The 13,266-nt window shown below is 44.1% G+C and overlaps 1 protein-coding gene across 2 annotated transcripts in view; it reads right to left on the bottom strand.

Moving 5' to 3' along the window:
- Window positions 1–12,949, bottom strand: part of LOC126273121 (SET domain-containing protein SmydA-8-like) — a 210,216-nt gene extending 197,267 nt beyond the window's left edge. Inside the window, exon 1 of one of the 2 annotated variants that reach the window (XM_049976575.1) lies at window positions 12,729–12,949. The gene's annotated coding sequence lies outside the window, so the exon portion shown is untranslated. The remainder of the gene's footprint in view (window positions 1–12,728) is intronic. The other variant, XM_049976576.1, reaches the window with a different exon arrangement.
- Window positions 12,950–13,266: the final 317 nt, after the last annotated feature.

Genomic DNA, 13,266 nt, shown 5'->3' with positions numbered 1-13,266 from the left:
ACTAAGATACTGTAGATGCTTTTCTATTCAGCTATCAGTTCTTAGTATCTATATCTATGTTCTTACGATGACTGAAATGGGGTACCGTATTACGATCTCCGCGATGAAAATTCCGGGAGACTGAATTCAGTACTTTGGCTTTATGTCATCCTCCCTTTCGGTGCCGGAATAGTTCCTAATTGACTGAATAGATGATTTCTATCGGCTTATTCATTTTACCTTAAGATAAAACTACGAATTTTTTTAGTCACATTAATGATAAAATTTTGCTTCCGAAGGCCATGAACGCGTTGCACTTTACTCTCTTTACGCTTATTTTCCCTTTGTTCAGCTTTTGTTTGTCAACTAGGTTTTAAGAAGTTTTCTTGAATCTGTAAGCTCTTTACGCACGTATTAGTTTTCTAACACGGTTGTTAAACCACAGTGCGTCTTTCTCGCCCGTTACGTGCTTGTTAGTAACGTACTTGTCTAAGAGATTGAAAAATGATTTCAAAAATTTTCGCTTTGTGCTCCACATCTTCGTCATAGCACTGACTACACAAATATTCTGAAATATGTATCTTGTTATTCTTCGTAAGAGAAAATATTTTCCTACCTTTCTTAACATTCCTTTTAATACGCATTGTGATAAATGCTATCCCTGCATTATGATCACTCATATCCTTTAAACTTCCTGGCAGACTAAATTGTGTGCCGGACCGAGACTCGAAATCAGGACCTTTCCCTTTCGCGGGCAAGTGTTCTTCCAGGATTGCTAGTTCTGCAAGGTTCGCAGGAGAGCTTCTGTTAAATTGGGAAGGAAGGAGACGAGGTACTGGCAGAAGTAGAGCTGTGAGGACGGGGCGTGGGTCGTACTTGGGTAGCTCAGGTTCTGGAGCACTTGCCCGCAAAAGGCAAAGGTCCCGATTTCGAGTCTCGGTCCGGCACACAGTTTTAATCTGCCAGAAAGTTTCGTATCAGCGCACACTCCGCTGCTGAGTGAAAATCTCATTCTGGACTCATACCCTTCTCGAAATTAAATGATTAGAGAAGTTCAGGTCTGTTTGTTGCTAGGAGGTATAAGCCCCTCTTTCACGAGTTCGTTAATCTGCTCGAAGTAATTTTCCGCAACACATTCAGGATAAAGTCACACAGATCCTTGTCTCTGGCACCAGTTTTAATCTCGTGACTCCCATTCCTGTACCAGGTCAGTTGAACTCTCATACTATTAGAATAGGATGCGCGGGAAACTTATTCACAAAATTCTGCAAATTCTGTGTGAAGCTAACAGTAGAACCTCCGACGCAAGTTCTTTATAAAAGCATCCGATTACCAATTCTGACCCACCTTTGATGCTTAAGTTCACTCAGAGTAAATCACGTTAGAAATCCATGATAACCTCTGTAGATATTATCAAATTCTATACTGCAACCCATACCCCGCTAACTTTGGCGTCTAACCTATTCTTACATTAAATAGGATTTCTTTGCTACTGTCAGTTGATAAAGTTTTTCGTTACACTCCCAGAGAGAGTCTTGATCCAGAAGCAATATTTTTTTTATTTTCTAATGATATATTGCACGATGCTGCTTGGTATCTTTATTGTTACACGGTAATCACATTCTTTCTTAGCAAGAAAAACATGCAGTTATTTATTACTAGCTGAAGCATTAGAGTACAAGCGTTTCTATCACTCCAATTTTAAAGATGTAACTTGATTTTTTAGGTTTATTATGTTACGTTCTATACACTATGCCCTCTCACATTTTCCGGGATATTGACTTGTCATTGATAATGTATATAAAATATACGACTACACCCCCTCCCCCCCCCCCCCTACAGAAGTAAGTATGCATGTTAGCACCACCACATCTATCAATTCCGAAGTTATTTTTGTCCTACGACAGGTAATTTATTTTTGCCTGGTTATTATTCTTCATGAATATTTATAATTTGTCTATTGATGACTATTGTGTTCAATATTAAAAACAGTTGTGGAAGGACATTTATCATCTAAGAGACTGTACTACAACATTACTGACCGGATCAAAAACCAGGAAAAATAACAAAAATGCACCTGGACCCAAAACCGAACTGTAATATTGTAACGCAAAACTTTACCCGCTGCACTAACTATACGGCACAGTTACGAAGTACTGTAGGAAGATATTAGCTGCACATGTGACTACAATGTTGCCAAATTGCCTTTTCTTGAAATTACTTTCTACCAAAAATATGTAAGGGACGAAATTTTGGTATAAGCTTATTGTTCTGTTAGCTTTCTCTGTTGTAACATGTTACCACTTAGCCTAAAATCGATGATGTCGATAATTTATACATAATAATTTCACATTTTTTCTTTCAGTTTTATCTGACATACATACTTCAGTTTCGTTTGATGAATTCTTTGTTTTATTTTTGTTTGGGGTTTAAGGGCGCTCAACTAATGAGGTCATTAGCGCCCAGTGACAATTATAACAGCACATAGAATCTAGCAAAACTCAAGGGGGGGGGGGGGGGGGGAGGGAACACCAGAAAGTTCTTACAAAGATGCAGATAAAATAAGTGAAAGAGATGTCTTTGGACAACCCAGTCAAAGTAATGAAACGAAGAACAGGAGCAGCTGCTCGAGCGTCATCAGCTAAAATATCCTGTAAAGTAGATGGCAGAGACAGGACAACACGAGATTGACTAAAACGGGGACACGACAATAAAACATGGCGCACTGTCAATGCATGACCACAAGGGCACTGCAGGGCTGGGTCACCGGAGAGCAGGTAGCGGTGGCTAAACCGGCAATGCCCAATCCGCAAACTGGCCAGTAGGACCTCCTCTCGCCGAGACGGTCGGGAGGAGGTTGTCCAAGCAGTTGGGAACGGTTTTACGGCGCGGAGCTTGTTTCCTTGAGTGATGACCAAGTATCCCACCACAATGACACAAGCCTCTTACAAACAACCCCACTAATGTCAGATGACGGGACACAATGGGAGGCTGGCCGAGGCAGGAGGACTGCAGCCTTGGCTGCAGCATCAGCAGCCTCATGCCCAGGCACTCCTACATGGCCGGGAACCCACAGAAAGCTGACAGGAGAGCCATCAGCAAAAGAATGAAGGCACTGCTGGATCCGTTGCACCAAGGGATGGACCGGAGAGGGAGCTCCAAGTCTCTAAAGAGCACTGAGTAAGAGCAGAGTACATACGATGAATGGCGGTGGCTGCGGGCATACTGAACGGCCTGATGGAGAGAAAGAAGCTCGGCCGTAAAGCTGGAACACTGGTCGAGGAGCCGGTATTTAAAGGTGACGACCCCGACGACAAAGGCACAGCCGACACCATCGTCAGTTTTGGAGCCATCAGTGTAAATAAAGGTGTGACTGGCAAGTCGCCAACTAAGTTCGACAAACAGTGAGCAATACACTGCAGCAAGAGTACCCTCCTTCGGGAGCGAGCTGAGGTCGAGATGAATATGAACCGGAGCCTGGAGCCAAGGTGGTGTCGGGCTCTCACCCTCTGTGAAGGTGGTAGGGAGGGCAAAATCCAATTGTCGAAGCAGGCGACGAAAGCGGACTCCAGGGGGCAGCAGGGCAGACACGTACAACCCATACTGACGGCCGAGAGAATAAGAGAAGGACTGATAAGAGGGGTGGTCGGGCATTGACAACAGCTGGCAGGCATACCGACAAAGCAGTACGCCGCGCCGGTAGGTCAATAGTAATTCGGCAGCTTCAGCATAAAGACTCGACGGGACTAATGTAGAATGCTCCGGTCGCAAGACGTAACACCCGATGGTGGATGGAGTTGAGACGGCGTAAGAGGGATGACCGAGCAGACAAGTAGACGAGGCTCCCATAATCCAGCTTTGATCGGACTACGGACCGATACAAGCGAAGCAGGATAGTGGGATCCGCTCCCCAAGATGAACCACTAAGAACTCTGAGGACATTAAGGGAACGTGTACAACGGGTAGCCGAATAAGAAACGTGTGGAGACCAAAGTTTCCTGTCCAGTGTGAGCCCTAGAAACTTAGTTGTTTCCACGAATGGGAGAACAACGGGACCGAGATGTAAGGATGGCGGAAGGAACGCCTTTATCGCCGAAAGTTGATGCAAAACGTCTTCTCTTCAGAAAACCGGAAACCATTAGCCACACTCCATGAGTATAGGCTGTCAAGACAACGCTGAAGACAGCGCTCCAGGAGGCATGTTCTCTGGGCACTGCAGTAGATCGCGAAGTCATCGACAAAAAGAGCCTGATACATTAGGTGGAATGCAATCCATAATTGGATTGATCGCCCTGGCAAAAAGGGCTACGCTCAAGACGGAGCCCTGAGGCACTCCGTTCTCCTGGAGGAAGACGTCGGACAAAACGGAACCCACACGTACCCTAAACTTTCGATCTGTTAAAAAGGAATCAATAAAAAGGGGCAGGCGACCGCGTAGAACCCACCTGTGCATAGTGCGGAGGATACCTCCTCTCCAACAGGTATCATAAGCCTTCTCCAAATCGAAGAACAAGGCTACCGTTTGGCGCTTTCGCAAAAAGTTGGTCATGATGAATGTCGACAAGGTGACAAGGTGGTCAACAGCGGAGCGGCGGCGACGAAAGCCTCATTGAACATTGGTAAGTAGCCGTCGAGATTCAAGAATCCAAACTAACCGACCGTTAAGCATGCGCTCCGTTACCTTACAGACATATCTTCTAAGAGAAATGGGGCGGTAACTAGAAGGAAGGTGTCTATCCTTCCCGGGTTTGGGTGTAGGAACAACGACGGCGTCACGTCAACGCATGGGGACTTGACCTTCGGTCCAGACTCGATTGTAGGTACGAAGAAGGAAGCTTTTGCTTGCCGAGGAAAGGAGTGTCAGCATCTGAACGTGAATGGCATCTGCCCCTGGAGCAGAGGACTGGGACAGAGCAAGTGCACGTTCGAGTTCCCGCATAGTACAGGGGCATTATAATTTTCCTTATTCAGCGAGTGGAAGGAAGGTCGCCGAGCCTCTTCTGCCTCTTTCCTGGGAAGAGGCAGGTGGTAATGGGCGGAGCTTGAAACCTCCGCGAAAAAGCGGCCGAAGGCGTTTGAGACATCCACAGAATCAACTAGTACCTCATTACCTGAAGTCAGGCCAGGTACCGAGGAGTGGGCCTTAATGCCCGACAGCCGGCGCAGGCCACCCCAGACGTCAGAAGAGGGAGTAAAACTTAACGGAGCTGGTGAAAGAGGCCTAACAAGCTTTTTTGCTGTCTTTGATGACTCTACGGCATTGCGCTCTGAGTCGTTTGTATCCAAGACAATTCGCCAACGTATGATGGCGGCGAAAGGTGCGTAAAGCACGTCGTCGACCACGGATTGATGAATACTGACGACAGAGACTTTTTAGTGAAAAGGACTGTCGCTGGGATCCCTGATTCTCAACTATTTTACACGTCACACATGCGGCTTCAAAGACGATATATTTACTTATGCTGTTCAGCTGACAAAATTGACAGCAACAGTGCTCATACTTTCCAAACCAACAACATAAAGGAAAAAGACCGACAGGTCAAAAGTGTCAGCCATTTTCGCACCCTCACCTCTAACCATAGATGTGTTACGAGTACCTTAGTATCACACTAACCTTTTCCGCATAGCAAGTGACGTGAGCCATGTTTCGGAGAAATAGTTTCATGTATTACATAAGCAAGCTTCTCACCGCCAGCCCAAGGGATGGTGGAGGTATCTCAGCCCCACAGTACGAGTATATTTATACAAGTGATGAGTCAGGTGTAAATGAATGATTGAAATTGCTTCAGCGTCCCTGGGTTTTGCTAGGTCACACCTAACTCCCACACCCACCAGTATGGGTGGTTCATGGATCTCACCCCACCTTCCATCTTTCCAGATAGTGCTATGCATTTTTTTGTCATCAGTCTACTGACTGGTTTGATCCGGCCCGCCACGAATTCCTTTCCTGTGCCAACCTCCATCTCAGAGTAGCACTTGCAACCTACGTCCTCAATTATTTGCTTGTCGTATTCCAATCTGTCTTCCTCTACAGTTTTTGCCCTCTACAGCTCCCTCTAATACCAGGGAAGTCATTCCCTCACGTCTTAGCAGATGTCCTATCATCCTGTCCCTTCTACTTATCAGTGTTTTCCACATATTCCTATTCCTTTCCTCTCCGATTCTGCGTAGAACCACCTCATTCCTTACCTTATCAGTCCACCTAATTTTCAACATTCGTCTATAGCACCATATCTCAAATGCTTCGATTCTCTTCTGTTCCGGTTTTCCCACAGTCCATGTTTCACTACCATAGAATTCTGTACTACAGACATACATCCTCAGCAACGCATAGCAAGCTTGATAATCTGTACCTTAGTTTTCGCGATGTGCCACACACTACTGGCCATTAAAATTACTACACAACGAAGATGACGAGCTACAGACGTGAAATTCAACCGACAGGAAGAAGATGCTGTGATATGGTAATGATTCGCTTTTCATCGCATTCACACAAGGTAGCTGCCGGTCGCGACACCAATGTGCTGACATGAGGAAAGTTTCCAACCGATTTCTCATACACGAAACAGCAGTTGACCGGCGTTGCCTGGTGAAAAATCGTTTGATGCCTCGTGTAACGAGGAGAAATGCGTACCATCACATTTCCGACTTTGATAAAGGTCTGATTGTAGCCCATCGCGATTGCGGTTTATCGTATCGCGACATTGCTGCTCGCGTTGGTCCAGATCCAATGACTGCTAGCAGAATATGGAATCGGTGGGTTCAGGAGGGTAATGCGGAACGCCTTGCTGGATCCCATCGGCCTCGTATCACTAGCAGTCGAGATGACAGGCATCTTTTCCGCATGGCTGTAAAGGATCGTGCAGCCACGTCTCGATCCCTGAGTCAACAGATGGGGACGTTTGCAAGACAATCATCTGCACGAACAGTTCGACGATGTTTGCAGCAGCATGGACTATCAGCTCGGAGATCATGGCTGCGGTTACCCTTGACGCTGCATCCGAGGAGTGTCTGCGATGGTATACTCAACGACGAACCTGGGTGCAGGAATACAGAACGTCTTTTTTCGGATGAATCCAGGTTCTGTTTACAGCATCATGATGGTCGCATCCATGTCTGGCGACATCGCGGTGAAAGCACATTGGAAGCGAGTATTCGTTATTGCCATACATGCTCATCACCCGGCGTGATGGTATGGGGTGCCATTGGTGAAACGTCTGTCACCTCTTGTTCGCATTGACGGCACTGAACAGTGGACGTTACATTTCAGATGTATTACTGCCCGTGGCTCTACCCTTCATTCGATCCCTGCGAAACCTTACATTTCAGCAGGATAATGCACGATCGGATGTTGCAGGTCCTGTACGGTCCTTTCTGGATACAGAAAATGTTCGACTGTTGCCCTGGCCAGCACATTCTCCAGATCTCGCATCAATTGAAAACGTCTGGTCAACGGTGGCCGAGCAACCGGCTCGTCTCAATACGCCAGTCACTACTCTTGATGAACTGTGGTATCGTGTTGAACTTGCATGGGCAGCTGTGCCTGTACACGCCATCCAAGCTCTGTTTGACTCAATGCCCAGGCGTATCAAGGTCGTTATTACGGTCAGAAGTGGTTGTTCTGGGTACTGATTTCTTAGGGTCTATGCACCCAAATTGCGTGATAATGTAATCACATGTCATTTCTAGTAGAATACATTTTTCCGTAGCAATTTTAATGGCCAGTCGAGTATGTTCTTACATAAAATAATTTTATAAAACTATAGATATAAACCTAGTAGATGTTACAACAATAGCGCATGTAGGGGATTTTTGTACGCAGAAGCCACACTATGCGTAAGAAAGGCTTGCAATATATACAAGTTTAATTTAAATAATCAGTGTTTCTATGTATGTGTTACATTACATAACTGCTATTACTTCGACGCGCAACTTTTTTTGACAGTCTTGAAGTGATCAATACTAGAACCTCGTAATGTGAAGGCTAGAGATGGGTCAGCATTCTAATGGAATTTAATATCATTATTCAGATTATTCCATTATTGAAATGGAGTACAATATGCAAATCAGTATTCCGTAATTCAGGTCACTGCTAATAGCGCACGAGATCGCATGCCAAATGCTATTACACATGCATCATGTGCAGTACCGTCCGTGGGTGAATAAACTTCCCTTAAGGTAGTAAAATCCCTTAAGAATGTAAAATCGTATAGTATTGTCAGATACTATTTTAACAGAAAAGTTAATTTGTGAATTTGTAATGACTGTGGAAAAAGAAACGCGATTGAGAATCAGCGGACGACGCTGATTATATTAAAGTTAACTAAAATCAACAATTATTCTTGATTATGTATTTTCAATGTGCGATATTGCAAAACTGCACGTGAGCGAATTTTTAAACTGAAAACCTAATCAAGCCTTCCGATTAATTTAACAATATGCCGTTGGGCTGCTTACTTTAACATCAGAAATTCAACTTTAGACAAATCTAAACCAAAACTAATCTTATTCACTACTGAGCGCCCGTCATTTGCCCCGTATGTGTATACTTCAGTTATATTAGTCAATCTCTTCCTTTCCTCTCCCTCTGACCATCTTCAACTCCTCCTCTGTTCACCTCTTCCTCCCGCTCTGCCCATCTCTTTCTCTGCCCACCTCTTCTTCACTTTCAATCTTCTCCTCTTCGTGTCTGTGCCGTACGATCAAATAACTCTGCAGGTACATTCAGCAGTATGTGGATACTGTCTACTAAAGGTGTTATGAACTCAGTTAGTACTAAAGTAGCAATAAAATCAAACATGCGCGACGCGGCAGTTTTTCACGTATCAGTGTTTATGAGATCTCTCTTGAATTGTGTTTCTTACAATGAATTTTTCAGGTACAGTCAGTGGTATATGAGCGCTGTCTGCAACACTGTTTCGTTTAGCTCAGCAGTCAGTTTCAGAGTTTCGGCAGAGTCGACTGTAAAAAAAAAATAAAATAAAAAAAAAAGTTTGGACCACATAATATGCTTGCCGTCAATGATAAAATTGGTGTCTACTGACAACGGCCGTATCATTTCGTGAAAGAAGATTAGTTTGCTTATGTGAGATCCTTTGTACCAATCAGAGGGGCAAAGCAGTGTAGACAAACTCAGCTATGCTTATTTTTTTAGAAATAGTGTTATGAGGTTCTCTTACGAACCACGAGCCGTGACCCGCTGCGGTATTTGTGCACCGTAACTGTGCTGGTAGCCGTATTATAGTTGAAAGGAGATCTGAGAAGGCTGTAGACGTGGAGAAGACCTGCAGAAACTGGCAGGTTTAGATAAATAAGGGTCAGAAAGATTTAGAAATCCTACGTTGAACTAAGATTTTTGTCCAGAAGTAGATGCGGATCCTCACCACAATTCATTACTTACGAAATGCAAATTAAAGCTAGAAAAATTGCAGATTGGTAGGTAATTATGGAGAAGGCATTTTGATATGTTGAAAGAACCGGAGATTGCTGTGAGTTTCAATTAGAACAATAAGAACGAGTGACAGACGAAGTATATCTGGCGATGAATAGATTTCAGAGGTGCAATAGTGAAGGTATCAGAGGGAAGCTAAGCAAAAAGAATGCTCTGTAGTAAGCCATTGCTAATACGAAATATTAAATTTAATAGAAGAACGGAGAATACATAAAATGTAACATTAAACACTCATAAGGAATACAAACGTATAACAATGTGTGACAAAGGTGCAAAATGACAGGAGAAATGGCTAGACAAATTTGAAAATGTAGAAGCATGCATGGAATCAGGAGAAGTAGATGCCGCGTATAGGAAAATTGAAGATATCTTTGGAGAAAGAAGCAGCTGTACCAAGATTACGAGTTTACAAGACAAGCCAGTACTAAGCAAAAGGCATGGCGAAAAATTGTTTACGAAGAGCAGTATGAAGGAAATAAACTTCAAGACAAGGTTACGGAAAGAAAAGGAGGAATAGATGTTGAGGCTGATGGTGACACAGGGAGAGGAATTTGATAGAGCACTTAAACATCTAAATGAGTTACAGTACCTGGAGTAAACGACGTCCTTTCAAAATTGAGAAAATATTACTCACCTGGTATGCAAAGTATCAGAATGCGTTACCCCATCAGACAAAGAAAAAAGTGTAGTCCTAGTTCCAAAGAAATAAGATGAGAAGTGCGAAGTGACCAATGTAATGTCTTAGGTGAAAATACAAACACGAATTAACTATAAAAGTAAGCAATCAGACATGACAGAACACTATTTTGCTGCTACTGGTTGGAATGCAGTATTGCGATGATAAAAACTAACGTGCACTGTGGCCTCAAGGATATTGAAATATGACAACTTGGTTATGAGTGGTCAAATTTAACAACTGAGCTACCACAAAAATTATTGTTCTTGTGCCTGTTTACAAACTCTGCGATTAGCTTAGGATCATATTCTTAACTTCGTACTACATATCGGAGGCACTTCCGTCATCGGATCGGCCATTTTACAAACGTTCAGAGAGCAACTTATTACAATTACGCACATTGCCACCTTAGCATGGAACTTCCTTTCCAGAGACGATCAAGCAAGGGTAGATTTGATTTTATTTTTTTTAATCTTATGGGACTTAACTGCTAAGGTCATCAGTCGGGCAGATTGTTCACACACAGTCAAGAACCCAGTGCATTGGCGAGTTAATGAAAACTTTCTTTGCGAGGACACCACATATGCCGCAATTCCGTATCACACTTTGATTATACAGGTCGTCTTGGTGAAAACCGGCTAAGTAATTGAACTTTACGAGGGTTCTTCCACGTTCTAGCCCGAAAGTTTATTTTAGTGAGGCATGACGCTGTCTATCATGGGAAGTAAAGATGAAGAGATGCTGATTTGAATAACCAATCGATGACTTAAGTGGGGGGTGGGGGTTGGTTCCGGTTCAATCACAGGAGAAATATTTAACCCTAGGAACAAATTTAACGTACTAGGTACTACATTGGGTCCGAATTAAATCTGAGAAAAATATTCCGTAAGCAGGTGCACAGAGACAAGAACGCATAACAAATTTAAGTTATTTATAGTTATTTGCTTTAGGCACATTACACCTTTTATTGATTATACTGCGAGACCCTCGGCGCAATAAGCTCAATATTATGAAAAAAACTTTAGCGTCCAAGGTAACAAACCTCCGGCAACTCTATAGCTCAGTGAGATACACTTAGCCAAGATTTCATATGGTCTCCTTCCCACCTAACCTTGACAACGGGCCACGTTGCTGATCAATCGATCGACACACCCCAGATTCCGCCTTTAAGACTAAACAGTATTTCAACACAGTGAAAAAAAATTCGGTAAGCGGCAAAAGCAGCTAATGGGTGCTAGTAAATCGTACCATTGTCACTACAAGCAGCATTCGTTTTCGAGACGGAGTGACGAATAGCATTTCAACATTAAACGTACAAATCTCTACAACAGTCAGTATGCATCTAAATCAGAATTTGGAGAAAGGCCATCCATATATTTAGATGGTAAATTATCTATGGGCAACATGCATAGTATATTAGTGGCAAGTTATCAAGAGTAATTTGCAAGTAACGCGACTTATGGATTGTGTACCTGACATACATGTCACAACATTTCATTTTTCTAAAGCATAATATCACATGGTATTTTATGGTAACTAGTTGTGTGCGTGACATCTTAACACTGCAGAAGAAAGCTACTAGCGTAATTACTGGTTCTTCACATCAGGCAGACTGTAAACTTATGTTAACAGAAGAGCTTGACACAAAATATAAACAAAAGCAGCATAGACGTCGCAATACTCAGACTGTGAAAGTCTGTTAACGGCTATGGCCTAATGCGGCACAGATTATTTAATAAGCTTCCAGAAACTGTACAAGATTTACCAGAACAATTGTTCAAAGAAAAATTGCAATGACTGGTTGACAGCCTACCAATTCTATAATATAAAGGAATTTACCAACTGTAACATGAATGTGCTACGTTACTACCTAGCCTGTTGTTCCTTTTAATTATCAACTGTATTATATTATGCGTGTGACGTCTAATGTTGTAATAGGCCTAACGACAAAATAATTATTATAGAAAGCGATTAACTCGTATGTCAGCGATATTAAGACTTATCTTGTTAACTGTTTATCAAAACTTGCTCTGAGCACTATGGGACTTAACTGCTGAGGCCATCAGTCCCCTAGAACTTAGAACTACTTAAACCTAACTAACCTAAGGACATCGCACACATCCATGCCCGAGACAGGATTCAAATCTGCCACCGTAGCGGTCGCGCGTTTCCGGACTATAGCACCTAGAACCGCTCGGTCAACTGTTTACCATCTTCAACTCGACATGGAGAGATGTTGTCAACATCTGTTTTACACTGCGAACATGCACAGCCCGTGGGCGTCCCTTTGTAGCCTTTAGCCGTAATTTGACAACAGATCGACGTAATTACTGAGAAACAAAGGTAGTGGGCTGTTTATAACGGCCTCCGAACAGCAAACAACCCTGGTCACACACTGAAACCTTCGCAGTGGTTTCCAGTCACCTTTCTCTGTCTGGCAAAAAAATCTGTGGAATAAGGGGAAAATTCGGGATCGCTCACACTGAAGTCCGTTTCCTGTTTTCACTTTGTTTTGTAATGTTGCGCAACAGGCCACAATGCAAGACGTTTACAATTAGCATCCTGTAAGCTGTGTATGGCGAGAGCTTTGGAGGCGTTGTCAGGACGTAGCGAGCGGCCTACCTGCTATTGGTGGCCGTTGCCACGCTGTGGCTGCAACCGCAGAGTCGGTGGGCCGGCGCGCACTGCCCCACCGCGGCTGGCTGGCCTCTGCGGCGCGCCGGTAAACAGAAATACTCGTCGCGCCCTCTAGCCGCGGCTCGCGGCCCCGAGCATCCGTCTCTGTCGCCCCGCCGGTGAACCCAAACCACGCCACCGTGCCCTGCCTCTGTGATCGCGCGCAGGACTCCCTAGCAGGCATTTGCAAAACTCAAGCCGCCCCCACCGCCCCCCCCCCCCCCCCCACACACACAAGAGCGCGCGCGCGCGCGCGCGCACCAATTAATCGGTCCACCGACCGACCGACAGACCGACCAACCAATCGACCCACCGACCGATCGACCGACCGACCAATTTCGTGGCAGCCTACAAATATCCCGACCAACTGCACTCAGAGATTACAGCGCCGCGCTGTTTTTGTTATTTGTTCATCTCATTTTATTGACAAGTTTTACGAGATTCAACTTGAATTCAGACAACAGCAGAATCGGGGATTTACTTT

The sequence above is a fragment of the Schistocerca gregaria genome, chromosome 5, assembly GCF_023897955.1.
Source record: "Schistocerca gregaria isolate iqSchGreg1 chromosome 5, iqSchGreg1.2, whole genome shotgun sequence".
In the NCBI taxonomy this organism is placed as follows: Eukaryota; Metazoa; Arthropoda; class Insecta; order Orthoptera; family Acrididae; genus Schistocerca; species Schistocerca gregaria.
This window is presented reverse-complemented; position numbering and strand designations above follow the sequence as displayed.